General features: G+C 40.0%; 1 protein-coding gene across 1 annotated transcript in view; it reads right to left on the bottom strand.

Annotated features, from left to right (window-relative positions):
• The window catches only part of SH3KBP1 (SH3 domain containing kinase binding protein 1), a 333,408-nt gene that overhangs the window by 190,836 nt on the left and 130,472 nt on the right, over positions 1–12,100 (bottom strand). The window lies entirely within an intron of this gene.

Genomic DNA, 12,100 nt, shown 5'->3' with positions numbered 1-12,100 from the left:
TCAATTAGGTCGAGATGGTCTAATGTGTCATTTAAAGCTTGTGAGTCCTCATTTATTTTCTGTTTGGATGATCTATCCATTGATGTTAGTGGGGTGTTAAAGTCTCCTACTATTATTGTGTTACTGTCGATTTCCCCTTTTATGGCTGTTAGCATTTGCCTTATGTATTGAGGTGCTCCTATGTTGGGTGCATAGATATTTACCATTGTGATCTGTTCTTCTTGGATGGATCCCATGATCATTATGGAGTGTCCTTCCTTGTCTCTTGGAATAGTCTTTAAAGTCTAATTTGTCCAATATGAGTATTGCTACTCCAGCTTTCTTTTGACTTCCATTTGCATGGAATATCTTTTTCCATCCCTTTACTTTCACTCTATATGTGTCCCTTGGTCTGAAGTGGGTTTCTTGTAGGCAGCATATAGAAGGGTCTTGCTTTTCTATCCCTTCAGCCAGTCTGTGTCTTTTGGTTGGAGCATTTAATCCATTTACATTTATGGTGATTACTGACATGTGTGTTCCTATCACCATTTTCTTAATAGTTTTGGGTTTGTTTTTGCAGGTCTTTTCCTTCTCTTGTGTTTCCTACTTAGAAAAGTTCCTTAAGCAATTGTTGTAAGGCTGGTTTGGTGGTGCTGAATTCCCTCTAAGAACAGAAACAAGACAAGGGTGACAACTCTCACCACTATTATTCAACATAGTTTTGGAAGTGTTAGCCACAGCAATCAGAGAAGAAAATGAAATAAAAGGAATCCAAATTGGAAAAGAAGAAGTAAAATTGTTACTCTTTGCAGATGACATGATATTATACATAGAAAACCCTAAAAATTCTACCAGAAAACTGCTAGCACTAATCAATGAATTTAGTAAAGTAGCAGGATACAAAATTAATGTGCAGAAATCTCTTGCATTTCTATACACTAACAACAAAAAAGCAGAAAGAGAAATTAAGGAAACACTCCCATTTACCATTGCAACAAAAAGAATAAAATACCTAGGAATAAACTTGCCTAAGGAGGCAAAAGACCTGCATGCAGAAAACTATAAGACACTGATGAAAGAAATCAAAGATGATAGAAACAGATGGAGAGACATACCATGTTCTTGGATTGGAAGAATCAACATTGTGAAAATGATTATACACCCAAAACAATTTACAGATTCAATGCAATCCCTATCAAATTACCAATGGCATTTTTCACAGAACTAGAACAAGAAATCTTACAATTTGTATGGAAACGCAAAAGACCCTGAATAGCCAAAGCAATCTTGAGAAGGAAAGATGGAGCTGGGGGAATCAGGCTTCCTGACTTCAAACTATACTACAAGGCCATAGTAATCAACACAGTATGGTACTGGCACAAAAATAGAAAGGAAGATCAATGGAACAGAATAGAGAACTCAGAGGTAAGCCCAAGCACCTATGGGCACCTTATCTTTGACAAAGGAGGCAAGCCTCTTCACTAAGTGGTGCTGGGAAAATTGGACAGCAACATGTAAAAGAATGAAATTAGAAGACTTCCTAACACCATACACAAAAATAAACTCCAAATGGATTAAAGACCTAAATCTAAGGCCAGACACTATAAAACCCTAGAGGAAAACATAGGCAGAGCACTCTATGACATACATCAAAGCAAGATCCTTTTTGACCCACCTCCTAGAATAACGGAAATAAAATCAAGAATAAACAAACAGGAGCTAATGAAACTTAAAAGCTTTTGCACAGCAAAAGAAACCATAAACAAGACAAGAAGACAACCCTCAGAATGGGAGAAAATACTTGCCAACAAAGCAACGGACAAAGGATTCATCTCCAAAATATATAAGCAGCTCATGCAGCTTAATACCAAAAAAGCAAAGAACCCAATCCACAAATGGGTGGAAGACCTAAATAGACATTTCTCCAAAGAAGATATACAGATGGCCAACAAACACATGAAAAGATGCTCAACATCACTAATCATTAGAGAAATGCAAGTCAAAGCCACAGGGAGGTATCACCTCACACTGGTCAGAATGGCCATCATCCAAAAATCTAGAAACAATTAATGTTGGAGAGGGTGTGGACAAAAGGGAACTCTCCTGCACTGTTGGGAATGTAAGTTGGTACAGCCACTATGGAAAACAATTTGGAGGTTCCTTAAAAAACTAAAAATGAAACTACCATATGATCCAGTAATCCCACTCCTGGGCATATACCCAGATAAAACCATAATCCCAAAAGAAACATGTACCATAATGTTCATTGCAGCACTATTTACAATAGCCAGGACATGGAAGCAACCTACATGCCCATCAACAGATGAATGGATAAAGAAGATGTGGCACATATATACAATGGAATATTACTCAGCCATAAAAAGGAATGAAATGGAGCTATATGTAATGAGGTGGATAGATCTAGAGTTTGTCATACAGAGTGAAGTAAGCCAGAAAGAGAAAAACAAATACTGTATGCCAACTCATATATACGGAATCTAAAAAAAAAAAATGGTACTGATGAACCCAGTGACAGGGCAAGAATAAGGATGCAGATGCAGAGAATGGACTGGAGGACATGGGATTGTGGGGGGGCAGGGGGCGAAGGGGCAGCTGGGATGAAGTGAGAGAGTAGCATAGACATATATACACTACCAACTATAAAATAGATAGCTAGTGGGAAGTTGCTGTATCACAAAGGGAGATCAAGTCAATGGTGGGTGATGCCTTAGAGGGCCAGGACAGGGAGAGCGGGAGGGAGGGGATATGGGGATATATGTATAAATACAGCTGATTGACTTTGGTGTACCTCAAAAGCTGGTACAAGAGTGTAAAGCAATTATATTCCAATAAAGAGCTTAAAAATTAATTAAAAAAACAATAAGTATAAAAAAAAAACTTTGATGAAATGCTATAGTGTTTTCCAGAGTAGTGGTACCATTTTACATTCCCACCAGCAGTGTATAAGTTGTTCACAGTATTCCCTTACAATTATTTCTCTAAGATGAATAGCGATGTCCCTTTTTTAGTTCCTCATATTAGTAATTTAAATCTTCTCTCATTTTTTCTTGATCAGTGTAGTTAAACTTTATCAGTTTCATTGACCATTTCACAGAGCCAACTTCTGGTTTCATTGATTTTCTGTACTGTTTTTCTATTCTGTATTTCATTTATTTCCACTCCGATCTTTATTATTTCCTTCTTTCTGCTTGCTTTGAGTTTAGTTTGCCCTTCTTTTTCTAATTTCTTAAGGTAAAAAGTTATGTGCATATTGACAATCCCACTTCTAGGTATATATCCAAAGGAAATCACTGTCTCAAAGAGATATCTGCACCCCAATGTTCATTGCAGCATTATTCACAATAAAAACAACCTAAGTGTACATTGATGGAAGAATTGATTTTAAAAATGTGATACAAACACACGTGCACACACGCACACGTGCACACACACACAGGACTATTATTCAGGCATAAAATAAGGACAACATGAATGAAGCTTGAGGGCATTTGCTAAGTGAAATAAGTCATAGAAAGACAAATCTTACATTTTCTCAACACCACAACCACCCCCCCTCAAAAAAAGGTAATTATGTGAGGTGAAGGATGTGTTAAGTAACCTTATTGTGATAATCATGTCACACTATATATGTATATCAAATCATGATGCTGTACACCTTAAACTTACACAATGTTATATGTCAATTATATCTCAATAAAGCTGGAAAAATAAGTTAGGCTATTGATTTGAGATCTCTTTTCTTTGTGAACATAGGCATTTGCAACTATAAATTTCACTCTTAAGCATTGCTTTAGCTGCATTCAATAAATTTTCAAATGTTATGTTTTCATTTTCACTCATTTCAAAGTATTTTAAAATTTTCCCTTGTGGATTCTTCTTTGACCCACTGGTTATTTAGGATTATGTTGTTTAATTTCCATATATTTGTGAATTTCACATATGTCCTTCTGGTGTTGATTTCTAGTTTCATTCCACCATGGTTGGAGAACATACTTTGCATGATTTTAATCTTTTTAAAATTACTGAGGCTTCTTTTATGGCCTAGCATATAGTCTATCCTGGAGAAGGCTCCATGTGCATCTGATCACTGGTTGCTTCATGGAAACAACGCTTGATTATTATTTTCCATATGCCGATAATTTCTTCCCAATACTCTGGGGCCTTACTAGCAGTTTATCACTTTTAATAAAACTACTATTATATTCAGTGAGTGACTCCCCACCCTACTTCAATCTATTACCACCTTCTGCCCCCAAACTTCTTCTCTTTCCAAATTTTTATCCTCGCAATTTCCCTAAAGGAATGAACAAGGGTAGTCTCCTTATTTTACAGATTAGAAAACAGAGTATGAGACTTGCCCAAAGTCCCACAGAAACTTTCGGGTGTAGTGGAAGGGGGGGTCTGGACTCTGCCCACACCCATTCTTCCTGCTGCCACTGAGCTTATTCAGGTCTCCAGAGAAACACAAATGGAACGAACAGTTCAGTCCTCCTCAAATGTGCTTCCCCCGCCACATGTACACACACACCCAGGGGAAGCTTCGAGCTGTTCTTTCTTTCCCTTTCTAGTTGGAGACAAAAGGGTGGCCCACCTAGCACCGCAGCTGGGCCCACTGTCAGTCTGACCATGGATTAGGAAGATGGGCCATGACATGTCCTCATTGTTCAGGGCGTAACAGTCCCAGAGCCTCATAAGCACAAAGAGCCACAAGTCCAAAGACTAAGCTGAGGCTGTAGGTGGCGTCGGGTGACCAGGCTGTGATGCCAGACCAGTAAGACCAACATGTGTAATTAAAAGAAAATGAGGAAACTTCAGAAGAAAAGGCCTCCTTTCCAGGGCTTTCTCTACAAGTGAGGACAGCTACTGCCCCAAAACAATACCTCTAATTAATAACTTTCAATTAACCTACCAGCTCTCTTCTGAGAATACTCTCCCATTGGAAAGGAGGAGCCCATGTGGGCCTTAGCAAAGGTCAGTCCTCCAGATCAGAGGGGTGTCCTTTCAGGTCCCCAGGGCAGAGACTCCATGTCCTCTCGCCTGGCATATTGACAAATGTGTCCCTGTATCAGGCCAAAGGCTGTGCCACTATCAGAGACCTCAGCCACCTCAGGCTCATCCTCATAGCCCCACAAGTGGATTCATTACCTGAACTCAAAATGGCCACCTGTTTCACGAGGTGGGGGAGAGAATGAACAAAGCCCTTCTTCATGTCCAATCAGGTTTTAATGGTATCAGGAAAAGCTAAGATTCCCTGTATTTCTATTGAAGCAGATAGAGAAGACAATGGGAATGTTTTGACTATGTGGGACCACAGTTCTATCACCATTATAATAATCTGTCCCTGGGGACTTGCCTGGTGGTCCAGTGGTTAAGACTCCGCACTTCCACTGTAGGGGGTGCGGGTTCACTCCCTGGTCAGGGAATTAAGATCCCACATGCTGTGCAATGCAGTCAAAAAAAAAGTCTGCCCTGGATTCCCAAGTTCCACCCTGACTCAAGTCCCAGGTAGACCTGGTCTCATGGTTCACTGGGTCCAATCGCTCAGCCCACTTTTCCTGCCAAAGCCCAGCCCAGAGAGAAACTCTTAGATATAAGCACCAAAAAACAATCAAGGGAAAAAAAATCTCTTTCAGCTTGTCACTTGAAAAACTACCAAAAAGACTGGCTTTCAAGTTTTAGATTTGGGGAATGTTCTCATAGCGTCATCTAACTTGTTTTTTCACGGCCACAGGCTTGAGAAGCATCATCAGTCATTTCTTGCAATGCCAGCACCACCGTCTCCACTCACTCACTCTAACATTACCTGTGTAAGGTAGAATCTGAAGATGATCTTGGACATGCTTAGACAGCTCCCTGTTCTGCATTTTAAAGTCCAGCATACCCCAAAGCAGAGTCCTAACTAGTCTTCAGTAAAATGTGGTTCAGTGGTCAATGAGAAGAAGATTTCCTTACATAGGACATCTGAGAGCCTGAACGATGCTAATATGCTTGTCAGTCTCTAAGAGGGTGTTAGTACGTGCAGCTGTAGCCTAAAGTTATTTGTCCAGACAGCCAACTTTATCTCCTTATCTCTCTTCATCCCCCTTTTGTGGAATATTTTATAGGGCTACAATTCTGCATATGTGCTGGGAAATGCTGGTCTGGTTTCTGTCTGAGCTTGTTGCATGGTCTCCTCTCCAGTAGATGGAAATAGACAACATCACCCTCTTTTACAGCATGCCTTATGCATACAAACTTGGGCACACCAAGGTCTAACTCGGGACTTGTGAAAATAAGCACTGCATAAAATGGTGCAGTGTGGCTGAACCCAGCGCTATCCTTGGAACCTGATGTACTGCACAGAGCTTGTCCAATTCCGGCATTCTGCACCACATGGATCATAAACTCCTCTACAACATGAGAAAACTCCAGTTATTCCCACTTACATGGACTCTCTGACTTTTAAAAGGTACCTAAGGCCTTATGCCAGCAATATAAAAAACAAAACAAAAAATCAAGTCAGATTTACAAGTGGGTGTGCTATGCACAGTGTTTAGAACTCTAAATACTTTTTCCCATAGAAACAAAGTCATAAGTAGTGATTAAGTTCCAAGACTAACCCACAATGTAGCGAAAACAAGGCACATTTGCAAGGCCATGAAGTAAAAAAAAAAAGAATCTAAAACAATGAAATTAAAGAAGAAACAAATTTATTTATCAAGAACACTTATGCTCAGTGGTACACCCAGAGCGGGGCAAGGGGGCAGCCCGGGCCCAAGCAGGGAGGAGCTTCCTGTAGAGAACTGACAAATGATAATGAAGCCAGCAAAGTCAGTTGGCTTTTTATTTCAGCACCTGCTGACAAGTGAAAACAACATCAGTAATAAAATACCACTCCTTTGAGGAAAACTGGGTTCAATAAAAAGTGAAGAAGTAGTTAGGGGTACTTGGAGCTATTAAGGAGGAGACCATGGCTTAGCCACATGGATTTTAGTGTAATTCTTTATTGTGTCCAAATTAATATCTATACCTAGAGTCATGCCTACAGGAGTCCTTTTTTTTTTTTTAATGCTTATCAACAATAATCCTGGTCAGTAAGTGTATAACAGATGGAACAAGGATGGAGAAACAGATTCTACGAGTTCAATGAGTAAATATTAGAAGAGAAAGGATAGGAGCTAAAGAGAACATGTGTATAATGTGAAAAGCCGTGGATCTGAGATGGGATTGCATAGACTGAGAACTCTAAATCAGAGGAACCGAAGGCATCCTGCACAAGACTCTCCCAGGGAGAAAAAAAAGGCGGGGAGGAGGAGGAGCTTCCTAGGAGAGCCACCAGGTGGAGCCACCACCACAAAACCACTTCAGGGATGGCCCTCTGGGTGTACCTGGGTGGAAGTCTAAATCAATGATTGTTCCATGCGACACTCATGACTCTACTGTTAATGTCTTATTACCAGGACACAGAGATTAAAAGGAGATAAGTATAACAGAAGAAAAATTCTAAAAACAATTTTGTCAATGACCCATACATTAAAAATTACAGAAAAAACATGATAGCAACATCCCTGTAGAATGGCTTCTTTCCACCCATTTCACCATCACCCCTAAGCCCAACAGGCAGTACTACTCAGATAAGAAAATGGACAGAAATGCAGCCAGGGATCAGTTACCATACAAGACCGCTTTATGGCCCCTTTACTCTCAAACTTTCATGAATGAAGGCCCACTGGGGCAAAAAAAAAAAAAAACCATAAATGCATATACAGATACATTCACACAGACATATATATTATTGAATGACTCTATATGATACTCCTCCACATTCACTGCCAGGTGGCCAGCTTTATTTTTATCTTCCCGTAGGAGAGAACAGCTCAGGTGATAGCCAAGAGCTTCCGCACAACAGTAATGCCTTCTCTTAACTTTTACTCTTCTATCTGCCCATAAAAGCCAGCAATTTAGGTAAAACTGACAGATGATTTGGAAACTTGAAGAAAAATCTGACCCAACACACCACATTTTCCAATTCCTAGTTAACTGGAGGTAACTCACATTTGCTTCTTCAAAAAGAAATGTGAAAGGAAAAAAAGGCTTACTTCTAGAAACAAATCCCCAGATCTCACATCTACCTTAAACAACAAAGCACTAGAAAACCAAAGTGGTTGACATTTTCTTTATTAAGGACATACTTTTTCCATCCTTTGTTTAGAGTTTCATTTCAAACGAAGAGCCCATAGCCTATCAAGATCCACACCACTGCCTCTGAGCCAACACGAGAGTTCCATGCCAGCACGTGCACATTTACGTACACACACACACACTCACTCACATTTTGACGAACAAGCCAATGGATACCTCAAGGATATTATTCCAAGTTCCTAAGTAAATGCTAAAGAAATGAAAGCTCGAACAAACGTTTCCCCTTCAGTACAGTCAAGGGAGGGAGGTTGCTATGGCCAGATGTGTTTAGGGATTGAATAACAAGTGCTGAAACTATGAGGGAAAGAAAGATAAACAGTAGGTAAAATTCTTCTGACAGCTACAGGCAGCAAACCAAAATGGAGAGGACTTCCGTGCGCACACGCTAGGCTCGTATTATGTGGAGGGGCATGTATGTATCACCCATCCACACACAAAATGAATTCTGGAGAATTTCTGCACTAACTTTTAAAGCAACAGTGTGTCACCAGAGGCAGAGCAGCTGTTGGTCCCTCTGTCAAGGAAAACTTTTGAATTAAAACGGTCTGAAGGACTAAACACACAAGAAATAAGCCTCAAAGAGTCATGTTCTACAATCAAATTCATATCCACATACCAACTTAGAGAGCAACCCTCCCCCATCTCAACTTGAATCTTGTAGCATCAGTGCTATACCTGTTACAAATAACATCCTTTAAACCATCAGATCTTTCAGCATTAATCTCTGGAAGGGGCAGTAAAATGCAAATGCATAACAAACCTTAAATAAAGATGGTAAAAGCAGATTATCTTTCAGAAGGCAGGTGCCAAAGTAGCAGAGCGACTTAAAAAGATGATTATAAAATACATTGTATATCAGGAGAGCATAACAATAATAATAATAATAGCAAAGAATAATAAATGTGCAAAATACAATAGAGACTTACCAAACACTGAATTCATGATAAACTGGAAATAGAAACAAGGACATATAAAGCCAACCAGAAACACGTGGAGTGGCTTCACATTCAGAATGACAGAAGTAAATAAGAGACATATCCCCACTTTGCCAGAAAAAAGATATAAAGAATGCGCAGCACTTTCTTAACATTTCCCAAGTGATACAATAGATTGGAACTGCTTAGAGGCAGGACCAGCTGGTATTTTTCTAGTCTTTCTATCTGCCCCAGCACCAAGCACAGGGCCAGGCCCATAGTAGGCACACAGTAAACATGTGTAATTGAACGTTTGTTAGTATCCACCCCAAAGTGAGTAAGGAACGATGTCCAAAATTATAGGCAGTAGGAGGGGTTCAGAGAGAGGCAGCTTCCCCATGAGGTCTGCTAATGGTGCAAAAACTGGGAAACTAGAGCCCTGGAATAGAAGCTGATCCTCACACAGGCCAGCAGGGTATTGATTCCAGCCTGGACACTTAGCCTATCACATGATAAAGTTGGTTGGGAAACCCTTATAAGGATGAAACCGAAAGATATTTTTATTCCATTTTACTTCAAGTAGAAAAGAGTCCATATTCAAGTGAACAAAATCCTCCTTGCTCATTTTCAAGGATATATTTATTGTATTTGCTGTTACCTGTTAAAGCATCCATTCTGTTCAATTTTTGTTTTAAACTCGAGGTGTGAATGTCTTAAAAAAATTTTCCATATAGCAATGTTCCAATTTAGGAGGGCCCATCAGTTTTTTATGTGGGTTCAATGATAGAAGAAACAAAAGAATAAATCATTCTCAGGAGGAAACAGACAACGTTTTTCTTTCTGGTTCATGAGAATGACTTTTGGCTCCAAGGAAAGCTTTTGGATTTTCTGGCTGCAATTTGTCAACATTCTGGAGTCTGGGATAACTTTAGAATATGCAACATCCATGCTGCAAGTTTAAATAAAAAATGACCTCTTAAGCCTTGGGGAAAGCTTGTTTTAAGCAGGAAGCTCCTTCACTGTGACTCGGATAAAGCCCAGAGAACTGGCTAAGGGTGAGGGCAGACACAACTGTCCTTAACAGTGCTAATGCCTGGAATCTATAGCTGATGGCTGCCGAGCCAAGTGGATGATCTGTGCTCGTTCTCTCTCTCTCTCTCTCTCTCTCAATTTCAGTCACATCTTTTTTCTCAAATAAAAAGCCCGTGGAGTCATTCCAGTACCTCCCTAAATCAACTCTGTAGAGATGTGCAAAGGTTAAAGCTGAAAACTGAAACTAATCGGTCCCCAAACTAATGTTTCCATGGTCCTGGCCTTTTCTCAAGGCTATGAATAGCTTCCTTCCAATGCAGAGTATCTTTTGACCTTATGCAGGTGCCTGGGGAGGGTGAGCTCATCCCACACTGTGAGCTGCCAGAACTCATTCGCCCCTGCTGCAAAGTGAGGCACGTGCCCAACGCAAAAATCATAGGACACAGTTGGGCAAACTTCTTCAGCTCAGTCTATCTCAAGTTCAGGACTCAGTGAGATGGTTCAATTTCAGACTTTTCATAGAAATAGACTTTAATCTTTCTTTATTAAGCCATTGCTAAGCCTGCATCAAATGATATGGCCCATATAAAGTAAGTAGTCATCTCGTCTTTGATAAAGGTGAAGGAAAAGAACCTGTGTTAATTTTATCAAACTTATACAGGGTCCAAGGCTGAATCACAAGGTGGACTCATATACTATAAGAAAAATCCCATGTTAGTGAATCAAATTAGCCTGTTAGTAAAATCTGAAAGCAACTTCCCTCCATAACAACACAATAGACAAAATCATCTAAGAGATTTCTAGGGACAAAGCTTGATGGAAACAAAGGGAAGGAGGAGACTTCAGTCATTTACGATAAACTCATAAAACTTGAAAAATTAGTTGGACAGAAGTGTTTACAAGTAACTAGAATTGTCCCACAGATTTAGCTTCTGATCCTTGTTTTAAGGGGGAAAAAGTGGTTTTGCATTGATTTGGGGTGGGAAAAAAATGTAGCTTTTGAGCTCAGCACAATGAACTATTTATCTGGCCTGACAAGGCCAATCAATCCAGCCCGCTGTTTATTATAAGGAGTAGTAGGATACTGTTAGCCTTGACGGGTGGGGGCAGGGCCAAAGACGGCACTGGCCCTGGTACACAATTCTTCCCTTCAACTAGAAATTTATGTTTGGCCCAGGTGACCCAGGGGTCAGTATGAAGCCTGGGACAGAATGAAGACGGTTTGTTATGTTTCATATTTACAGGAATCCCCCATGTGCCATGGTCTCAGAGCCACTGGCAGATTCATTATATAAAATACTTAAGAGTAAAAAGTTGGTCATAATCAGGCTGTAGGCCTAAGGTGGACGCTTAAAAAGAAAACATTGTCAGTAAGCCAGTCCTTTTAATGCCATTTTCTGGTTAATGAAAAATTCTGTAGGGGACCTCAAAGGTCAGATTTTTCTTTGTAAAGAGACAATTATCTGAAAAGTTCAATTCTTTCATTGATTTAAAGTTCTCAGGTAATTTTATCAAACTTATCTGGATAATTACTTAATTCCTTAACTTAATTCCTTATCTTGTTAAATTAATGAATTACCTTAATTCTCTCATTTACTTTATGAAAACAGGGCTGGCCAGAGAGGCCTTGCCAGTGGTCTACATGTATGCAATTCCTCGGCCCACTGACCCAAGGAGCATCAGGAGAAATGGGAGGGGCTCAGATCAGCAAGGGAACTCTAGCTCTCCGAGTCCAAGGAGGGTAGGCCTCAGGAGTTCTGGAACCTATTTGCAAGAACACAGGAGGCACTCTGGGGGATGACTGTAGTTTTAGAGCAAGGGAGGCCTAATTTTTAAAATGGGAAATCCCCTCCACTGGCGGGATGGGGTTTAAAAAAAAAGAGAGAAAGAAAGAAAATCCTATAGCTGCTAACCAGCGTGGGCCTCCAGCCAATATTTCATCTGAATAATTCAAAAAAGGAAATGTAACCCAG

This window comes from Hippopotamus amphibius, chromosome X (assembly GCF_030028045.1).
Source record: "Hippopotamus amphibius kiboko isolate mHipAmp2 chromosome X, mHipAmp2.hap2, whole genome shotgun sequence".
Lineage (NCBI taxonomy): Eukaryota > Metazoa > Chordata > Mammalia > Artiodactyla > Hippopotamidae > Hippopotamus > Hippopotamus amphibius.
Note: the sequence above shows the minus strand (reverse complement) of the source record. Positions and strands in the feature narration are given on the sequence as shown.